Here is a 23150-nt window from a genome sequence, read left to right on the forward strand (position 1 = left end):
GGATTTTACGTAATGTTTTTTGTACCTTGATGGTATCCTTATGAAAGAATTCTTAAAAATGGGACAAATCTGCAATTTTACCTAATAAACACAAAGTAGAATATATAGTAGACAGAATTCAAAAGAACATTACGACCAAATACAAAAGCCTATAATGCCTGTAGTATACCCTGTCTGGTGGCCAAGGGGATAAGCAAAAGGATCAATATAGCTTTTCAAGGAATGTCTCCCATTTCAAACAGAATAGACCAAACTGACTGGTAACCAACAAGGTTATGTTTGACGTTAGACTTTATCAGTAGTTCATTGAGCGGATTTTTGAAACTGAAGACTTTACTTTGTGGGTGGCTTTGCATGTTTGTATCTTTCTGGCAGGGGGAGATAACTGAACTCAATCATAATCCATTAGTATGGCTCTTCTGTGCACACAGGCACTGACTGTTTATTTAGAGTGAGATTGACAGAAGAGATATAAGTGTGAAGTAAATGCTTTATGGTGACAGAATGCAGATATATAATGTAGCGCACTGAATTACCACTTGTCATCCCGAAGAACGATACAATATTGTCAATGTTATCTTGTGCCTTTGACTGAGATAATCCAGCAATTTAGAGCATAGAAATAGTTAATAAACTCACTTATTAAAATGAGTGTGACTCAACCAGAGGATTGTTTATACAAAGGGTTAGAGTGAGAATGTCTGACTATGACTTTGTTAAGTCTATTCAGCCACTAGACAATACATAGGGCTTTAACAAAGTCAAAACTGAGCCAGTCAAAATAAAAATCTCTATGTATTCATACCGCATTAATAGTTACACAAAAGATCCGTCTTAAAAGCAGTAAATAGTTCTTAAGGAGCCTTCTTCTGTTAAGTTTTCAGAACCGATTTTTCTTTTGAATATTAATTGAAATAAAATCACAGAGTGAGCAATTATAGAGTTCAACATAATCAGTCTCATTTAAGAAAAATATCCAATTAACTAACTCTATAAATGTATAAATCAGGATATTAACATAGAAGGAATAAACAAAAACTTGATGTAGGAGGACCTGTACAAAGTCAAGGACAGCTAAGGGACCAATTAAGTCAGTTAAACCTGACATTTCTAATCTTAATTTAAACATCCAATTCTTATGTTTTCAGGAGAGGTAAGCCACCATCAGCAGCAATTTTTTCCCCTCGCTCCTTTTAATATATATAAATACTAGGCTAAGTAATCATGTGTATGGTGAAGTCAGGAGAGTATCACTACAGTATACAGACAAAAGTATTGGAACATCTACACGTAACTACCAAAGCGTTTATGCCATCCAATGTTAAATCCACAGACATTAATATGGAGTTGGTGACCCCTTTACAACTACAAAATTTGAGTGTGTCTGAAAAAGAATTTGCCCACTCATCCAGAACTATGTTAAGGGTTTACCTGGTGAGTTGGATTCTCTAGGTCTTGGTGAACAGCAAGAACTGAAAGTGATGGTGTAGTAGATTGGGTCTTGCTGGCTGGCATGTGGATCAGTGGGAATCAAGACAGCAGGGTATGCAGGATAGCAGACAGAGAAGTGAAGCAGGAAGCACCAGGTGAAGTAGAACATAGTGTGAGGATATAAAGTCATGGCCGAAACTGTTTTCACCCTTGAAATTGGTCCAGAACATGATGTATTTCTCTCAGAAAATTATTGCAATTACACATTTTATTATACATATATTTATTTCCTTTGTGTGTATTGGAACAACACAAAAAAAACAGAAAAAAGGCAAATTGGACATAATTTCAAACAAAACCCCCAAAATGGACTTGACAAAATTGTTGGCACCTTACCAAAATTGTGGGTAAACAACGGTGTTTCAAGCATGTGATGCTCATTCAAACTCACATGTGGCAAGTAACAGGTGTGGTCAAGAGCTTTTCCGTGAGTTTTTTTCACCTGTCTTTTTAAAGGCATCTGCATGGGTAAGGGGTGGATTTTATATACCTGTGACAATGGGACTGAATGAAAAACCAACAAACAAATTCAATGATGCATATATGTGTACCAATACTTTTATTCATATAGTGTAGTTGTTGTCCAAACAAACATTATTCTGACAGATATCTCATACATACTGTATATGATCACTTTTAGTATACAGGGTGGGCCATTTATATGGATACTAGATGTGCAGCATCTGAAACAACGGATACTGGAAGCCTGTGCTAGCATTTCTTCTGCGGTGTTGCTATCAGTGTGTGTCAAGAGTGGGAGATGAGGGTTGCATTGACAATCCAACACAATGGGCAGCACTTTGAACACATTTTATAAGTGGTCATAAACTTGTAAAAACTCATGAAGGAATAAAGTTATGTTAAAACCAAGCACACCATTGTTTTTCTTATGAAATTCTCAATAAGTTTGATGTGTCACATGACCCTCTTCCCATTGAAAAAAATAAAGTTGGATCCAAAATGGCCAACTTCAAAATGGCCGCCATGATCACCACCCATCTGTAAAAGTTTTCCCCCTCCCATATACTAAAGTGCCACAAGCAGGAAGTCGATATCACCAATCATTCCCATTTATTTTAGGTGTATCCATATAAATGGCCCACCCTGTATTTATATTTTGTTTTGTTTAATTTCATACATATGATATGAGGGATTAGATGGTGGATGATTTTGTTTGGAGAAAGTAATATGTCATTTTATGAAGCCATTTCAGAACTAAACTAGCAATAAATGTTAGTAAATATGAATCGTATATAGCATGTTTTTTTAAACATGCCATAAACAAACTAGTAGACCTTTCAACTGCTTCTATATGGATTGTTGTTGTTAATACAGTGTATATATATTCAATGTTACATGGGTGAAACTGTTGATGATCTTTACTTATTTCTATAATTAATGATTTTGGTAAGTTTCTTTTTGGCTTGGAAACAAGCCTTATATCAAAAAAATTGACTGCCTCTGACAATCTTTTTCTTTTCAGAAGGGGCCTCAAATATAAGTTGATTAGGATAGGTATTGAGAAGCATTAAATTCTTTCTGTTACATGCATACAGTAAGAGTAGATGAATATGCAATCAATCACTTGCAGCATTCAAATGGTTGATGGCTGAGACGTATGCAATCAGGGACTTGCAGCAGACAATGATTAACTGCAGTGTAACATGATATATAATGCAAACTGGTTACTTGCTTATAATGATGAAATTATGCATAGGGATAGTAGAGACAAATAACCAGGTATCCAGTTTTCAAAAACATTGGTGTAAACAGCATCACTATTAGTTGAGATTAATTCAGTCACAGATACCTGTAGCAGCAGAGTCGAGAGTGCAATAGCTCCAGGATCCACAAGACTGAGCTAGGAAGTTGTTGCATATTATTGAATAGCAGGCAAGAGTTTGCTGGGGAGATGAGAAGATAGCTGAATGAAGTGGATATGAGGCAAACTCTTGTAATACATGTGGTAGCTGAAACTATGCTTCCATCCTGAATATTCATACAGCATATGGCTGCCTGAATCAGCCGTAAAAGGTCTTGTTTAATAATGATGACGGTGTTTGGAGTAGCACAAAGGGAGCCAGGGGGAGGAAAACACTCCAACATTAGAGGTAGGATAGGTGAGTAACACAGAGCTATACCAAATTTAAAAGAATTATCACTACATTTTCCCAGAAATCTTTAAAGCAGTTTGCATAACAAAAGAATTTCACCCTTCAGGAATCTAGTTAACAATCCCCATGTGAAGTTTAACAGCAGACAAACTCGACTTCAATCTGCTCCCTCAGAAAAAAATTCCACTCAGAAACAGCTAGATGTAATTTTTTACAACTTAAGGATAAGTCATGGAAATATAGTTATGGGTGATTTTTCATTTTAGGGAAAATGCTCTTTAAATTACAAAGGCATTTTAGTTTAATAAACTTCATGTTATAGATAGGCATGGAATCATTTCTAAGCATGAATGGTAAAATAACTGTACACATGTTGGGCATGCACATCATCTATAGACTAATGAAGGCATTATTTTATATAAGTGGCAGTTTTATTTGCTAATAATGCACCCTGTTTAAATTGTAGACTCATAGTTATATGTTCATGGCAGCTATTAAGGTGCCAAGAATAGAACTTAATGAATCACGTTCATGTAAAAAATACTAAATTGTCATTAAAATGGCTGCTGCATAAGAGAAAATGAATTAGTGTCTAGGTGTTCATGATTCAAATTACTTGAACCAGCGTTTGCAAATAAATAATGAATAACTCATACAAACATGGAAATACTCGCTAGCATAGTGCTGCACTACAAATATTACTTTTAAGGAACTTGCCTTTGGGAAGCTGCATAATGATAATTAAAAGCAACTGTCAATTTCATTGTTTTCAAATTTTAAGATAAAACATTCAATTTTAAAACGTTGAAATCAAATTATACAGTAATAACTCAAAATGAGTGTTTATTCAATTTGACAAAGCTCCTTGGAATAAAGTTATGGCATGTTTTGCTGTTTGGTAAGTTGTATCCCCACAACATCTCTTGGAGTACTGTCTCTTCTTGTGGACACCACAAGCTAGGGGATTTTAAAGGTCTAAACATGTTCGCTGGAGAAAAATAGTATGCAAATTAGCTCTCTTCCAGTTGAAAGAAAGCCGTCTCCAAAGTGTAACTATTGCAGTTAGCTACCCTATCAAAGTATTACTCTTTAACTCCTTCCTGACATGATATAATTGTACATCACAGGTTGAGTGCTGTGCATGAAGACTCAGGAGTTGAGCCCATACCATACCCTGGAGATACTGGCTGTTTTACCTAGCCAACATCTTTTTGTAACAGCAACACTTTTTTTTTAATAAATAAGAAAAAAATAGAAGACTTGTATCACCTTTTTACCATAAAAAAAGAACTAAAAAAATAAAAATTTACGGTATTGCCGCATCTATAAAAGTATGATGTTTAAAAATATAAAATTAATTGACCCCAATGATAAATGCCATAAAAACATGAAAATTGAAACACCAGAATTGTGGTTTTTCAATCACTGCATCTCTGCCAAAAATGAAACAGTAAGCATTGGATTTACCCTATGATAGTATCAAAACATTGGATCTACCTTATGATTGTATCAATTAAACATCAGCTCCCCAAAAAAAACAAGTCTCCACTCAGCTTTATTGATGGAACAAGGAAAACATTACAGATCTCAGAAAATGGCGACATTACATTTTTTTTTCATATATTTTAATATTTAGTCTAAGAGGTAACATCTCTGCTTGTGGAGAGTGACATGCCTGACATGCCAGTGTAAGGAGACTTATAGGCCATGAAATGCTCCCGTGGGAAATTAAAATTCAAGTTCTCTTCAAGAGGAAGAAAACTTGAACTCTAGTGCCACCTATTGGAAGTAGCAATCCTAAAAGTCAATATTCACCCTTTAATGAGTCTTGCCATATGACTTCGGATACTTCCAGTAGTTACCACTAGTCCTCTTCCTCTCTGAAGAGGCAATTTGCAAATTTTTTTTAGCACATTCATAAAAACAAAAGCTATAACAAGTTTGGTATCACCATAATTATATGGACCTAGAGAATTACATTGCTACTCATTTATATAGCACCATGAATGCCGTAAAAACAAAACCCAAAAAGCAATGGGGGAAATTTTTTTTTTTTGCAATTTTTCCGCACTTGGAATTTTATTTTCTGGTACATTGAATGGTAAAATGAATGGTATTGTTCAAAATTACAACTCATCCCACAAAAAGCAAGTCCTCATAGATCTATTTCAATGAAAAGTTAAAAAAGATATAGCTCTCGGAAAAAGGAAAGGAAAAACAAAAGCTCAAAAAATGGAAAATTGCTTGATTGGGAAAGGGAAGGGGTCAGAAGGCCTTGATTCATGAATAGCAGAGCTCAATGCTATAAAGCTAATGATGGAAGTAACAGTTTTATTGTAGAGAGAACTGATCATATATGTTTTACAATGTTTTTTTTGTGACTGAGAAGAGAGTGTAATATTGGGGCATAGTGACCCTTTTCACTAACTCACTGTGACTGAATACACAGGTGGACAGATACACACGTGGTCAAAATTGTTGGTATCCCTCGTTTAATGAAAGAAAAACCCACCATGGCCACATTGGACTATTCTGAAGTGGCCTTCTATGAGCCCTGACCTACAGTACAGACCAAAAGTTTGGACACACCTACTCATTTAAAGATTTTTCTGTATTTTCATGACTATGAAAATTGTACATTCACACTGAAGGCATCAAAACAATGAATTAACACATGTGGAATTATATACTTAACAAAAAAGTGTGAAACAACTGAAAATAAGTCTCTAAGGTTCTTCAAAGTAGCCACCTTTTGCTTTGATGACTGCTTTGCACACTCTTGACATTCTCTTGATGAGCTTCAAGAGGTAGTCACCGGAAATAGTCTTCCAACAATCTTGAAGGAGTTCCCAGAGATGCTTAGCACTTGTTGGCCCTTTTGCCTTCACTCTGCGGTCCAGCTCACCCAAAATCATCTCGATTGGGTTCAGGTCTGGTGACTGTGGCGGCCAGGTCATCTGGCGTAGCACCCCATCACTCACCTTCTTGGTCAAATAGCCCTTACACAGCCTGGAGGTGTGTTTGGGGTCATTGTCCTGTTGAAAAATAAATGATGGTCCAACTAAACGCAAACTGGATGGAATAGCATGCCGCTGCAAGATGCTGTGGAAGCCATGCTGGTTCAGTATGCCTTCAATTTTGAATAAATTCCCAACAGTGTCACCAGCAAAGCACCCCCACACCATCACACCTCCTCCTCCATGCTTCACGGTGGGAACCAGGCATGTAGAGTCCCTCCGTTCACCTTTTCTGCATCGCACAAAGACACGGTGGTTGGAACCAAAGATCTCAAATTTGGACTCATCAGACCAAAGCACAGATTTCCACTGGTCTAATGTCCATTCCTTGTGTTCTTTAGCCCAAACAAGTCTCTTCTGCTTGTTGCCTGTCCTTAGCAGTGGTTTCCTAGCTGCTATTTTACCATGAAGGCCTGCTGCACAAAGTCTCCTCTTAACAGTTGTTGTAGAGATGTATCTGCTGCTAGAACTCTGTGTGGCTTTGACCTGGTCTCTAATGTGAACTGCTGTTAACCTGCGATTTCTGAGACTGGTGGCTCGGATAAACTTATCCTCAGAAGCAGAGGTGACTCTTGTTCTTCCTTTCCTGGGGTGGTCCTCATGTGAGCCAGTTTCTTTGTAGCGCTTGATGGTTTTTGCAACTGCACTTGGGGACACTTTCAAAGTTTTCCCAATTTTTCGCACTGACTGACCTTCATTTCTTAAAGTAATGATTGCCCCTCATTTTTTTTTGCTTAGAATTAGTATTATGGCAAGAAAAATGCAGCTAACAGTCTATTCAGTAGGACTGTCAGCTGTGTATCCACAAGACTTCTGCACAACACAACTGATGGTCCCAACCTCATTTATAATGCAAGAAATCCCACTTATTAAGCCTGACAGGGCACACCTGTGAAGTGAAAACCATTTCCGGTGACTACCTCTTGAAGCTCATCAAGAGAATGCCAAGAGTGTGCAAAGCAGTCATCAAAGCAAAAGGTGGCTACTTTGAAGAACCTAGAATATAAGACATATTTTCAGTTGTTTCACACTTTTTTGTTAAGTATATAATTCCACATGTGTTAATTCATAGTTTTGATGCCTTCAGTGTGAATGTACAATTTTCATAGTCATGAAAATACAGAAAAATCTTTAAATGAGAAGGTGTGTCCAAACTTTTGGTCTGTACTGTAAATCCTATTGAGAATCTTTGGAAAGAGCTGAAACATGCCGTCTGGAAAAGGCAACCTTCAAACACGAGACAACTGGAGAAGTTTGATTGCAGTGATTGCCTCAAAAGGATGTTCAACAAAATATTAAGTTAAGAGTACTATCATTTCTGTCCAGGCCTATTTCATGAGTTTAATTTTTTTTTTTAAATTATGTGGAAGCAGGGTTGAAAAGCAATGTCTGACTTTCATTTGTTCATTTTCATAGATTTTTAATTTATTACTTTTGTCAGATTCAAGTTATTTCTGTGACCATTGTGGGTTTTTCTATCATTAAACGAGGGGTACCAACAATTTTGACCACATGTGTATCACATCTGATACTGTTGTCTGGCTCTGATGGCTGCATTGTGGAAATAGAGAACTACTGTTGTTACCTTAGAGGTACACTAATGGTGGTAAAAGTGTTAAGCAAACCCACACACTCCAAATTGTACAGATTATGCTTTTTGTGGACTATGTTTCTCTATGCATATTTACCAAAAACAAAAACAGATCTCAGTAGAGGAAAATTGAAAACGTTTATTTTGGAAATGTTTTTCTTTAATTTCCTTCGGCTCTGGTCTTAATTTTGAGTTCTGGTCTGGGATCTGGAATAATTTGTAAAAATCAGTTTGTATTTATATTTGCAGAAATCAAAGTCAATAAAGGGCACATTAGAACGGCACTTCTGCCACAGAAGTCATACAATTTTGGTATGTTTGCCAGAAAATGCAAACAAATATTTTCTCCTAAAATTCTTCCTATTACATGTTTTGTAGCTTCCACAGTTCTTCTACCGATTCATAGGGGATCCATCAAAAATAATATCCATAGAGTCACATAGATTTTCGCCTTTTTAAAGCCAGAGGAAGCACAGTGCTGGGCGAAACGGCTTTTGCCAAAACACAAATATGTACAATGTGATATTTTGGTTTGTCATAGTTGGTAGGGTCAAAATAAAGCAGACGAGACCAAGCTGAAATTTTCTCCCACGTTAAAAGGGTTGTCCAATAAATAACACATATAGCATATCTACAAAATGAGTGATACATTTCTAAATTCCTGAAGCCCCTTTGTGAATGGAGTGGCATTGAGCATGTGTGACCACTGCTCCATTCACTGTCTTTGGGAATTGTGGTTGAACATGCTTATTTAATCTCTTTTCACATAGGGGATCTTGGGTTCCTATTTCTCACGGTCAGAGGGGTCTGAGTAGCCTGATTCCCAGAAATTAAACATTTATCATCTAGAATAGGTGTATAATGTTGCTTATAAGACAATCCCTTTAAGTCATGATATGTTATTATATTGCATGGCCAATCAGTCTACTTTTGGTGTAATTTTACATTTTGTTTTTAGCAGAGCTCAAAATCTAATTTTCCCTCTCTGAGGACAGTCTTTTATATGATAAGACCAATTATTGAAATTATACATTTAACAAAATATTCTTTTGTAGTATGGGAGTATGGAAGTAAGCGGAGCATCATGACTTTAATAATGCAAATAGTAACCACAGAACTTTTGTGACTTATGTTTTTTTTTACTTATTAGTAAATGAGTCTGAGGAGTTTGCTTGTCTCTCAGTCAGGGACAGTAAGAGCTTTGATCAGTTACATTCCATGTAGCTCAAGCATCTGTGTAATATATCTTCATTACCTTTATTGTGGTTTTCCTATATTGTTTAGGGAGGAAAGGTCTTTTCATTTCTATCAAAACATTTTTTGCAGTAATAGTAGACGTTTGTTGTGGGAGAAGAAAGTTATTACAATGAAAGCCTTCGGATCTGATTCATATGCAATAGATGGGTCTTTAAAGACATTGCAAAAAAATCAGATCTGGATGGTAGGACGTGTTTTCTTTATAATATTACTGTTCCATTGTGTCTTACTAAAGAAAAACTGTCATCTCACCTGATACAATATACCTATTTAGTAAATATGAGTTTTTCTTATGAAATACCAATTCTGGATTTTTCTTAGAACTTTGCATTGTGCCGTTCCTCCTGAGAAATTTATGAATAAATTGACAGCTATGTGTTACCAGTTGGGTATATCCTTGCTATTCTCTGACATACAGGTAAGTAGTCAGGGGATCCAGCTCAACAGAGTAAAAATCTTCAGCTTTATTGGTGCACAGTTGAAATAACATGCATCAATAGTCCATAAATTAGAACATCAATGCGTTTCTGGGGCACTTTGCATCTTTAGTCATTTATAAACAAGAGTGCAGAGCGCACCAGAAACGTGTTGATGTTCTGATTTATGGACTATTAATGCATGTGAAGTTATTTCAACAATGCACCAATTAAGCTGAAGATTTTACTCCGTTGAGCTGGATCTCCTGAATTATTTACCTGATTATTATCATCTGTGTCCGTGATGTTTTCTCCGTGCAATTACAGCGACCTGACTTTTTCCCCTCTTTTTTTTCTGGATTCTTTGACATTGTCCAATCAATTCTGACAGATTCAAAGTATGTGGGGATACACCCCTGGGACAAACTAGTCAATTTATTCAGAAATATTCCATCTGGAATTACAGAAGAATGGCACAATGGAGAATTCTAAAAAAAAATGCTCCCAAACTGGTATTGTAGGGATGGTATTCATGGTGGTTTGAGGCAAACAGGAGGCATGTTCCTTTAAATGTCTGTAATGGTTTTTTAGCCTCATAAACCATTCAAAAGGAAAATGCAAACAAAACAGCCTTTAGTGCAGGTAAAAACAAAGTTAACAGTCCTTTAATCCAAAGTCTCTGCATGGCCAGGCTGGTGTAGCGTCCAGTGTCCTGGCTTGGTCAGGAGGCAAAACATACACAGGAGGCCTTCTCCCTCCAAGCACACAGACCATGTGCCAAACAACAGCTTCCATTTTAAAGGCTGTTAACCACACCCAGAGGTGAGGTATGTGGGTTGCTGGACCCGCCTATTCTCTCCTAGCAACCCGCATCCTGGCTCACAGGTGCAACAATTAGTTCTCTTAGTGCATGCGTGCACTAGAGAAAATACACCGGACTACATCATAGAGACCAGCCATCTCTGTGATACCTACCTCCCATCGACTACACAACCATTAGCCACCTTACATACCTCCCCCCTCTGCCTAAAGCCGTGGGGCTTGGCACCTTCTACCACTAGACAGGGGATTCTCGAGAGGGCATCAGCATTACCATGTAGCTTCCCTGCTCTATGTTCTACTTGGAAGTTGAAATCCTGTAGGGCTACAAACCACCGGATGACCCTGGCATTTTTCCCTTTGTTTCCCTCATCCATCTGAGTGGGGTATGGTCAGATACTAGTCTAAATTTTTGACCTAAGAGGTAGTACCTTAATATGTCGACCGCCCACTTTATGGCCAAGCACTCCTTCTCTATGACTGAATAATTTCTCTTGCAGGAGGACAGCTTCCTACTCAGGTAGAGAACAGGGTGCATCTCCCCATGTATCTCCTGGGAAAGGACTGCTCCCAAACCGACATCTGAGGCATCCGTTTGGAGAATGGACTCTTTCTTAAAGTCGGGGGCCACCTGGACCAGTTGCTTACATAGGGTCCCCTTCATTTCTTCAAAGGCCAACTCTGCCTCTACAGTCCACTTGGCCATAGCTGATTTCATCCCCTTAAGGACAGTCAGAGGTGAGGCCATCATGGCAAAGTTTGGGATGAACCTCCTGTAGTAACCCACGACCCCAGAAAGGCTCTAACCTGCTTTTTTGACAGCGGTCTCGGCCAGGTTTGGATTGCCTCCACTTTACTGATTTAGGGTTTGATCTCGCCTCTACCAACCACATAACCCAGGTATTTGGCTTCTTGTTTCCCCATGGCACATTTCTTCAGGTTTTTTGAAAACCCCGCCTTCCTGAGAGCATCAAACACTGCCTGGACCTTTTCCAGATGACTCTTCCAGTCCGTACTGAAGATAACAATATCGTCCAGGTATGCCGCGGCGTATTGCTAAAGGGGTGCAAGAATTCGATTCATAGCTCTCTGGAAGGTTGCAGGGGCCCCCTGCAGTCCAAATGGCATCCGGACATACTGGAAGCATCCATTCAGCATAGAAAACGCAGTCTTCTCCTTGGCTCCCTGTGCCATGGGGATCTGCCAATATGCCTTTGTCAAATCCAAGGTGGTTATGTACCTTGCTGGCCCAAGCCTCTTGATCAGCTTGTCAAGGTGTAACATGGGATATGCGTCAAATTTGGAGACTTCATTCAACTTCCAATAGTCATTGCAAAATCTCCATTCACCATGGGGCTTTGGGACCAAGACAATCGGGCTCGACCAACCGCTCTTGTATTCTTCAATGCCACCGAATTTCAGCATACGAGCCCCCTCTTTGGAGATCAACTCTCGTCAGGTCTCAGGTATCTGATAGGGCTTCAAGTTCACCCGCACATGTGGCTCCGTCTGAACCTCGTGTTCTATGACCCTTGTGCAACCTGGCAATTCCGGGAACATATCTTGGGTTCTTCTGGAGTAACTCCCGACACTGCTGTTTCTGGGCCTTTGTTAGCGTTTCTGCTATTGCGACTCCTCCAATGTCACCTTCTGGCTTGCCCGGCAAGCATAGAGCTTCCACAACCTCCCTGTCTTTCCATGGCTTGAACATGTTGACGTGGTATATTTGGTATGGCTCATGTCGTCCCAGTTGGTGAACCTTATAATTTACTTCTCCAACCTTTTCCACCACCTCATACGGTCCTTGCCACTTGGCCAAGAATTTGCTTTCCACGGTAGGTATCAGAACGAGGACTCAGTCACCAGGATTGAATTGCCGCACTCTGGCTGATGTTCTTTGACGATGGGCATCACCTTTGCAATCCTCTCCTGCATCAGAGCGACGTGCTCGATGATGCTCCTGTGGGGCGTGATTTCGGCTTCCCGGATTTCCTTTGCTACATCCAGGAGACCCCAAGGATGTCGGCCATATAGGAGTTTGAATGGCGAGAACCCCGTAGAGGCCTGAGGAACCTCTCGGATAGAGAACAACAAATATGGTAGGAGACAGTCCCAGTCTCTCCCATCCTTTTCTATGACCTTCCTCAGCATACTCTTCAGAGATTTGTTGAACCTCTCTACGAGGCCATCTGTCTGAGGATGGTACACTGATGTTCTCAGTTGTGAGATTGTCAGGACCTTGAACTATTCCCTCATTACCTTACTCATAAAGGGTGTTCCCTGGTCAGTCAGGATCTCCCTTGGCAACTCTGTCTGGGAGAAAGCATAGACTAACTCACAAGCTATAGTCTTGGTGGAGGAGTTTCTCGGCGGGATCGCTTCAGGATAGCTGGTGGCATAGTCCAAGATGACCAAAATATATTGATGTCCATGAGCAGATTTAACCAGGGAACCGACCAAGTCCATAGCAATTCTCTCAAATGGCACTTCAATAATGGGCAATGGCACGAGTGGACTTCGAAAGTGAGAGGTGGGGGTGGTTAACTGACATGTAGGGCAGGACCTGCAATACTTTAATATTTCCCGGTGACACACGGGTAAATAGAACCTCTGCATGATCCGTTCCTGCAACTTTTCCACCCCTAGATGTCCCCCCAAGATATGTGAATGGGCCATGTCCAACACCTTCCGTCTATAGGGCCCCGGCACCAATAACTGTTCCACCAACTCCTCCTCAATATAAAATTGTGAAACCGTGTGTCAGCCCCAGGCTCCTGTGCAACACCATTTATGACCTTGAAATTATTGAAGGCTTCCTTCAGAGTTAGGTCCCTATGTTGGGCAGACCCAAAATTCTCACTGGTCACCCCTAACTCTGGAATATCAGATTTAGGGGACACTACCTCCTCATCCCCCACAAGGACATAAAAAGGAAACCTGTCTAACTCTGGGTCTACCTCATCAGGGTTAACTGGTTTCCTATCTGAACCAGCGAACCCGGAACCCTTCCCCCACAGATCCCAATATAAATTAAAGTCCCGGCCTATAATTATAGGGTGCAACAAGTCTTGAACGACGCCGACCTCGTGGGACTCAGTACCGTGGGCCATTTCAATCACCATAGGGTAGTCCTTAGCATCACCATGGATACACCGTATGCCGACTTTTTTCCCCAGGATTAGTTGGAGAGGAAGGGTATCCCTCACAAGGGTCACCAGACTCCCAGAGTCTAGCAGTGCCGTTACCTGCCGCCTGTTCACCTTCATGGGACACGCTTGTGGCCCCTCACTGGGTGGACAGTTCACACTGCAGGCCGGATATGCATAGTATGAACAATGGCGCCCTATGCTGCAGTCCATCTACTCGGAGGTCAGGGGACAACGGGTGGCTATATGGCTTGGGCCATGGCACCTCCAGCAAACAACATCACCCGTAGGGACCTTGGGACCCACCTCCCCCGCCCCTTTGGAACTTGGATGCCTACACCTCTTTTGGGCCTCCGCTCCTGCTGGGACACCCAGGCTGCCCTCCCAAAGAACCTTCGACCCCCTGGTACCTCTCGACCAGTCCAATCAGTTCATCTGCATTCCGGGGATCACCCTGGGCAACCCAAGTCTTTATGGGCCTCGGTAGAGAGTGCACAAACCGGTCCATCACGACCCGTTCTATCATCTTCGCAGGTGTAGAGGACTCCGGCAACAGCCAATTCTGGACCAGGTGCAACAGGTCAAACATTTGGGAGCAAGGTGTTCTTTTCCGGCGATGCTCCCAGCGGTGAACCAGCTGCGCCATGATAGTTATTGTCACCCCCAAGGGTGCAAGAATCTCAGTTTTTAGCTTGCCATACTTTTTGGCATCCTGCAAAGCTAAATCATAGTATGCCTTCTGGGGCTCTCCCATCAAGTATGGCGCCAGTACCTGTGGCCACTGCTCTGGCGGAAGTTTCTCCCTCTCGAATACCCTTTCAAACACGGTCAGGAAGGCCTCAATGTCATCCCCCGGTGTCATTTTCTGCAAAGCCCGTCTTACCACCTTCCGGACGTGGTTGTCATCAGCTGGACTTGGGGTTGGGGCGCTCATCCTGCCCTGGATGGCGGTTGCCAGAAGCTGCATCTGCTTCCGTTGTTCCTGTTCCTGCTGCTGGGTCTGCTGTAACAACAGCCGGTTGGTCTCCTGCTGCTGCTGCGACTAGACCAAGTGTTTCAGCAGGTGCTCTATTTTGTTTGGCGATGCTTGCTGGCTTGCGATGAACTTGACCCAGGACATGCAGTCCTTCCTGTAGCAGTCACACGTCTCTGCTGGGAACGCTGCCCGCATGTCTAACACCAGGTGCGGTTTGAGGCAAACAGGAGGCATGTTCCTTTAAATGTCTGTAATGGTTTACTAGCTTCATAAACTGTTCAAAAGGAAAATGGAAACAAAACAGCCTTTAGTGCAGGGAAAAACAAAGATGAAAATCTTTTTATCCAGAGTCTCTGGATGGCCAGCGCCGTGGTCACACAGGCTGGTGTAGCGTCCAGTGTCCTGGCTCGGTCTGGAGACAAAACATACACAGGAAGCCTTCTCCCTCCAAGCACACAGACCATGTGCCAATCAACAGCCTCCATTTTAGGTGAGGTATGTGGGTTGCTGGACCCGCCCATTCTCTCCTAGCAACCCGTAACCCGGTCCCAGGTGCACCAATTAGTCCTCTTAGTGCGTGCGTGCACTAGAGAAAATACTCCGGGTTACATCATAGAGACCAGCCATCTCTGTGATACATACTTCCCATCAACTACACGACCATTAGCCACCTTACATATTAAAAAAAGTATTATTTACTAAAATAGACATATAAGGGTGGTGACTAGTCTTCTTTATTCACGATGTGAAAGTTCATATATATATAATAAAACATGTTACTTCTTAAATTTTTTTTTAGATCAATGGAAGAACAACTTTTATCGACCACATAGAAGAAGCTGTAACCCAGAAGAATATCAATGGAATTGATGGAAGTGCAATGAAGAGTTTTTGAGAGCACTGAAGAAATAAATTACTGCTGTATATTATATCTATATGTTATATTACATACAAGACTACTGTATATATAAAAAATCTCTATATGAAATTCATATTAAAACATTATTATTATTATTTATTATTATTATAGCGCCATTTATTGCATGGCGCTTTACATTTGAAACATTGTACAATTGTGATAGCAAATTTATAAGTAAATATGTTCTACCTGTTGAATAGTGTTATGTAAAGATATGGGTTGACAGACAGAAAAAAGAGGCGACCATGCAAAAGCAGAATATGGGACCCTTTGTCACTAGTTCATTGTAGATATTCCCTTAGGTCTCTACCAATCCACCAGTAATTAGGAGCAATAAAATGTATTAGAGCAGTGCCTCACATGCAGTAATAGAGCTGCCTATAGGCCAGATTCACACACAGCATTTCACAGGGATTTGTATATTTTAACATGAAGTATATGGTAGGCTGTTGTGTAGCTGTAAAGATTGATATATCTGCCACAATATACAGGGGATAATGAATAGAGATGAGCAAATAGAATCATGACAAATCAAATTCACCTTTTTTTTTATATTTCGATTTTTTTAATTTGCTGCATCCAATTTTTGGTTGATTCACTGTGGGCAAATCAAGCAATATTACAGCCAACCAACTGCCATTTGTTTGATTGTAGAAGGCCAGGAAGGGGTTAAAAATTGTTACACTCACTTCTCCTCAGCCTTCCCTATGCTGTAACTCCGATAAACTAGCCTGTCTTCTGTTCTCTATCTTCTGTCTTCCATTTTCTACCTTCGTTCCAGGCCTATAACCACTCCTGGCCATGTTTTCCATTCACTGGGTCCCAGGCCATCATGTGGGTGGCGATACTCATCACTGCATGCGCAAAACACGTCATTAACGTCCATGACATGCATCAATCTCCACCTGACATCATGATCCTTAATGAATGGAAGTTGCGACTGGAAGTGGCCTAAAGCAAAGATAGAAGACAAGAGAGACGATCAGATGAGCGGTGGTGATGGGACGGTACTGGGAAGGCCGAATAAGGTTAAGTATAAGAGGTATTTTTTTTTTAAATCCTTCCCAGTAGATTCAGTTTGCATCAGATTTATTTGATGTTCATTGAATTTTCCCCTTGAAAGCAGCGAATTTGCACAAATCAACATTTATTCAATTCTGATAATGACACATTTGTGGTATGTTGAATCGAAAATTATTTTAGGAAATCTTTAAATGGTTTATTCAGGACTTTGTTTTCTTTTTTTGCTATGGAGCTAAGAAGTACTTGCTAACTACCTGCCTGTTCTACCATGGCAATTTTTTTTCCTAATTAGAGTGGTCACAGGCCACTCCTGCCAGTGATTCTGATGTCACATGGATACAGCTGCTTCTTCTCTTCCATTCTGCTCTGTCATGGGGGTATCACTACCGATGTGGTGCTGATTGACAGTTGGCACGTCGCCTCCTAACTGTGGGGAGCCGGCTGTCAATCAGCATGACGTCGGCAGTGACGCCCCCGACAAAGCAGACCAGAAGAGAAAGAACTGCTCTGTTGATGTGAGATCTAAGGAAGTGGGAGAGTCACTGTCTGAGCTGAAAAAGATCGTCAGAGGTAACGACCTGCCATTAAGATTTTAGAAAAAAAAAAAACAGAATCCCAGATAGCCCCTTTAAGTAGATCATTTACAAACTAGATTTTAACAGATACTACTACTTTAACAGACTTTTGAAAGGCAAACCTTTTTTTGTGAACAGCATTGGTAAGGAAAAAACTGGGTTCCATTCCATGTATGTATCTGCCATTGTGACCTTAATTCTGCCAACCAACATATCGAAAAGCAAATATGACCTAGAAACAGTTGAATGTAATTAGATTGGCCTCTTCCACTGTAAGTTGTATTACATTTGGGCATTAATTCATATTTCAAGTATAGTATAGTCCTTTAAAAATAGAACGTGTAATGTGTTATTAAACTTATCTTTCATTATACTGTCACAAAGCAGAAGTTTGTTTTGTCCAAATGGTCCAGATTTGTAGAATATTTAAGTTATTGTTTATGTATCAATGAGCATTTTTCTTGTGAAGTTTAATAAATGATTTATGCTTTTTTACATACAGAACATAAGCTGCAGCCATGTGTAAGTTAAAATGCTTTACAATGGTCCTTTGGGGCATAAATTGGACTTTATCCTACTTCTATCAATGTCATGGTAAAATTACTTTGACATCTTGGTGTATTCAGGTGGATAAATAAAAAGGACTAAAACTCAAGAAGGATTTAATGAAAATGTAAACATATCATAATCAATAGATAAGGAACTGTCAGCTCTCATTATATTTTAGTAAATATTTGTATTCCCCAAGAAATAAAAATGGGAAAGCATCTTTTCTTAGAACTCTATGTCGTATTGATCTGTTCCTCTGTGGTTCTTAATGGAAATATATTATCAAATGGATAACTTTGTGTTAGAATTCCTTTGGGCAGTGAGGTGTTTCCCTATACATTCTGATGACACATGTCAACTAATCATCAAATGAGTGTTTGTAGGAACGCTCATTCCTGATTGTTGGCCAGTGAGGATATGCCTGCCATCACCTGCTGAACAAAAATAATGGATCTTTGGGATCACTGGATCATTTATTAGTAGCACATTGCCCCATGGAAAAAGGCCATGTTGATAACATTATTATTATTATAAATGTATATAGCGCCATTGATTCCATGGCGCTGTACATAAGAAGGGGTTACATACCAAATACAGATATCATTTACAGTAAACAAACTAACAATGATAGAACGGTACGGAGGGAAGAGGACCCTGCCCTTGCGGGCTTACATTCTACAGGAATGGGGGAGGAGACAGTAGGTTGAGGGGTTGCAGTAGCTCCGGTGTTGTTGGGGGTGGCAGCAAGCAAGGTCATGGCAGGCTGCAAGCTTGTTTGAAGAGATGGGTTTTCAGGTTGCGTCTGAAGGATCCAGGTGTGGTGGATAATTGGACGTGTTGAGGCACAGAATTCCATAGAATGTGGGATATTCGGGAGAAATCTTGGAGGCGATTGAGTGAGGAACGAATAAGTGTAGAGGAGAGAAGGAGGTCTTGGGAGGACCGGAGGTTACGTGAGAGAATATATTGGGAGATTAGTTCAGAGATGTACAGAGGAGAGAGGTTATGGATGGCTTTGTAGGTCAGTGTTAGTAGTTTGAACTGGATATGCTGGGGAAATGGGAGCCAGTGAAGGGATTTGCAAAGGGGAGTAGCAGAGGAGTAGAGAGACGAGAGATGAACAAGTCATGCAGCAGAGTTGAGGATGGACTGGAGGGGTGTGAGAGTGTTAGCAGGTAGGCCACAGAGGAGGATGTTGCAGTAGTCGAGTCGGGAGATGATGAAGGCATGCACAAGCAGTTTAGCAGATTGAGGGTTGAGGAAAGGACGGATTCTGGAAATATTTTTGAGTTGGAGGCGACAGGAGGTGGCGAGAGCTTGGATGTGGGGTTTGAAGGACAGGGCAGAGTCAAGGGTTGCTCCGAGGCAGCGGATTGTCGGTACAGCGGAAAGAGTGATGTCATTTATTGTGATAGAAAGATCAGGTGGGAAAGATATGCCAAATGGGGGAAAGATAATGAGTTCAGTTTTGTCCACATTGAGCTTGAGGTAGCGGGAGGAGAAGAAGGAGGATATGGCTGCTAGACATACTGGGATTCCGGACAGCAGAGAGGTGACATCTGGGCCAGAGAGGTAGATCTGGGTGTCATCAGCATACAGATGGTCCTCAAAGCCATGGGATTTTATGAGCTGTCCCAGGCCAAGGGTATAGATTGAGAAGAGTGAGGATCCAAGGACAGAGCCTTGAAGGACTCCAACAGAAAGGAGGTGGGGTGAGGAGGTAGTGTGGGAGATGCTAAATGTGCGGTTAGAAAGGTATGAGGAGATCCAGGATAGGGCAAGGTCTTTGACGCCAAAGAAAGAGAGGATCTGTAGTAGGAGGCAGTGGTCAACTGTATCGAAAGCAGAGGACAGGTCAAGAGAAGGAGTACAGAGAATTGTGTGTTAGCTTTGGCTGTAAGTAAGTCATTGGTGATTTTGGTAAGGGCAGTTTCGGTGGAATGGTGGGGGCGGAAGCCGGATTGTCGGTTGTCAAAGAGAGAGTTAGATGAAAAGTGGGAGGAAAGTTCAGCGTGAACATGTTGCTCAAGGAGTTTGGAGGCAAATGGCATGACATGACACTATATTGGGATAGAACTATCATATTAATGATCATTCTGACCCCATCATTGATTTTTGGACTGTGTAAACAGGCTAGTAAAAAAGTGCTGATGGACTTGTGTGTAGTCAATTGGTACTTGTTATGGTCCATTGATGGCCTAAAACAACACATCTAAATACACCATGACACAGTAAGTAGAGATGAGCGGATCAGGCAAAATTCTAATTCACTTTTATTTGCTCAGATTTTCCTGGTAAATTTGATTCTTTAGGTCCCTGGACATAATAAACATAATATGTAAAAAATAGAAAAAATCCTTACACTCAGCTCTCCGGCCCCCCTGCTCCTTACCATCGTATTCTGATCCTCTCATCTCGCACTGAAATCACCGCACCTCTCACACTGAGCTGGTGACTTTCTGCCCATGTGCGTGAAAGGTCATCATGTCATGTTGTGAGTCTTGATGTCATGACATCATGACCTTTCATGCCCTTGCGCAAAACCCTCCTGGGCCTAATCAGAGCTGAAAGTTCAGACTCAGTGTGAGAGCTCCAACGATTTCAGGGTGAGCAATGGAAATCAGAAGATGTGACGAGGACCAGACAGGTGATGGTGAAGAGCGGAGAGGCCGGAGAGGTGAGTGGTAAAGTGAGTTTTAATCTTTTGATGGCCCTTGCAGTTCAGAATAATGGCAGCCAGCCATTGACTAATCCCCGTGGGAGCAAATTACAAAAAAATCCACATTTTGGCGAATGCAGATTTTTGGAAAATTTTGGTAGAATTCAATTCCACTCAAATTTATTTGCTCATCTCTAACAGTAAATATTGACTGAACAGTGTCAAAGACAAAGTTGAAAATTGTTTCAAGTGTTTTGTTTCAGCTGTTCCTACTGTGAAACCTCAATATATATGCCTCATTCTAGTCTCTTTAGGAAACAAAATACAATAAAAGCACCCAACCAATGAAGACTAGTTTTTCAAGACCAGCTCCTTCTTTATACACTTGTTTTTTACAGTGCTGCTCACCATTATTGGCACCCCTTCATTTTTTTCATAGACTGTACAATATCTTCAGAAATAAATGGAAATGTACCAAAGTTTTATCCTCAGGATTTTTTAATTAGTGGTCCAAAGTAATACAACAATAAAACATTGTTGTTCAAGTTCCATCTTGCAATTTCAAATAAGAAACAGAATAAACAGCATGTGCAACAATAAAGGCAACCCTAATTAATACTTGGTTGCACACCCTTTGGCATTGTTGACAGCCTCCAAACGTTTCTTGTAACTATAAGCTTCTTGTACTTCCCAGATGGGATTTTCTCCCATTCTTCTTTTTCAATTTATTTAAGCTTTTGAATCTTTGCAAGGCTTTTTTCCCCAATGGCAGATTTCAGCTCACTCCATAAGTTTTAAAATTTATTGAGGTCAGGACTCTGCTGGCTATTTTAAAACAGTCCATTTTTTTCTTTTTCAATCATTCCTGTGTACTTTTGGATGTGTGCTTTAGGTCATTGTCTTGCTGGAGGACCCATAATCTTCGACTACAACCAAGTTTTCTTACACTTGGTAGGACATTTCGCTTTAAAATCTCTTGACAATTATCTGATTTCATTATTCCTGTGATACGGTCAAGGCCTCCAGTACCAGATGCAGTAAAGAAACCCCACAGCATTATGGATTCTCCACCATGCTTAACTGTTGGTAAGGTGTTCTTTTCCTTTTAAGCTTCATTGCATCATCTGTATCAAACTGTTGCTTTGCATTGCCAAATGCTCTATTTTTGTTTCATCTGTCCACAGAACATTTTCCAAGAAGGATAGTGGTTTGTCATGGTACTCTTTGGCAAAGATCAGTCGTTCCTTTTTATGTCTTTTCTTCAGCAATGGTATCTTCATTGGCCTTCGCCCATAAAGCACTGCTTGGTTTAGTGTGCAGCTTATAGTACTGAAACCATGACCCCAGACTGTTCCACGTTGGCCTTCAGGTCTTTGGATGTTTGACGAGGTGTTTCTTCCACCATTCGCACCAACATTTGAAGACATCTCTTTTCAATTTTCCTCTTTCCCCCACATCCAAGGAGGTTCTTGACAGTTCCATACTTGGCAAACTTCTTAATAACATTGCACACTGTAGAAACTGGGATACCAAGGTCTTTGGAGATGGCCTTATACCCTTTAGAAGTCTTGTATTTGCTAATAATAGCAGTTCTGATATCCTCAGACAGCTTTTTTATCTTCACCATTGGGACAAAGGAACAGGGCCTACCATGTGGCTTTTTAAAACACTGAAGTCATTATTCATTGGCTAATTCATGTCATATGGGTACGGACAATTAATCACAGGTGAATCTCTTTTGTGTTGCTAGTTAAAATGTGTTTCCATACTAAATTAATGTAAAGGGTGCTAATACCAGTGTCACAGCAAGCTTTAGGTTTTTCTATTTTTCCCTCCCATTGTTTTTTGTTTTAAATTATTGTTTATCATTTGCTCTTTTGTATTTAACACAAGTGCTCAATATAAAAAACTTTTTCAATTGATTATTTTTTTTCAGGAGATATTCCACATTATGTACTTAAACTCCATGGGTGTCAATAACAATGAGTAGGACTGTGTATATTTTTACTTTTTTGGCTACTATGTGTGGCATGGTGGGATAAGGTCAGAAATCCAGCACTTTTTAGCTTAACCCTAGACACTTGTTTGCCATGGAGTTAGTAGTCAGGAGTCCGGATCTACATAAAATAAGGCTTGCACACAATATGGAGCTTAATTACACATTAAAGCCATTTTTTCACATGTTGTGTAGTATGTCTCAAGGTCAAAAAAATACAATCAAACACTTCACCAGCCAAGCTAATCATAGTAATGACTTACTTCTTTCACTTCTTTAAATAGATTGTTCGTAGATATTATATAATGAACAGACTTAAATGTTTCCTTATGTGTTTTATATATATGTAGGAAAATCTGTAAGGAATTAGAGCCTATTTATCTCTGGCAAAGCTCTCTCGCTTCAATGTTTACAATCACAAGAACATAAACATGGTATTTTCGCTGCACACAATCAACTGAACTCATATGTCAAGTAAGGCTAATATTTTATTTCAGGAAAAAATGCCTTATTTCAGTCTAAGGCTAAAATATTACAGGAAACGGCAAACACCTGACATGTTTTCTGTCTCGGCAGTAACACTTCATCAGGAGAAAACAACA

General features: G+C 40.3%; 1 long non-coding RNA gene across 2 annotated transcripts in view; it reads left to right on the forward strand.

Annotated features, from left to right (window-relative positions):
* Positions 1-20916, forward strand: part of LOC141265593 (uncharacterized) — a 622209-nt gene extending 601293 nt beyond the window's left edge. For both annotated transcript variants that reach the window (XR_012320126.1, XR_012320127.1), the window contains one exon: positions 15627-20916. This is a non-coding gene — a long non-coding RNA (uncharacterized lncRNA). The remainder of the gene's footprint in view (positions 1-15626) is intronic.
* The last annotated feature ends 2234 nt before the right edge of the window (positions 20917-23150 follow it).

This window comes from Phyllobates terribilis, unplaced genomic scaffold, assembly GCF_046119375.1.
Source record: "Phyllobates terribilis strain yellow unplaced genomic scaffold, ASM4611937v1 Scaffold_4__5_contigs__length_816908805, whole genome shotgun sequence".
NCBI classification, from domain to species: Eukaryota; Metazoa; Chordata; class Amphibia; order Anura; family Dendrobatidae; genus Phyllobates; species Phyllobates terribilis.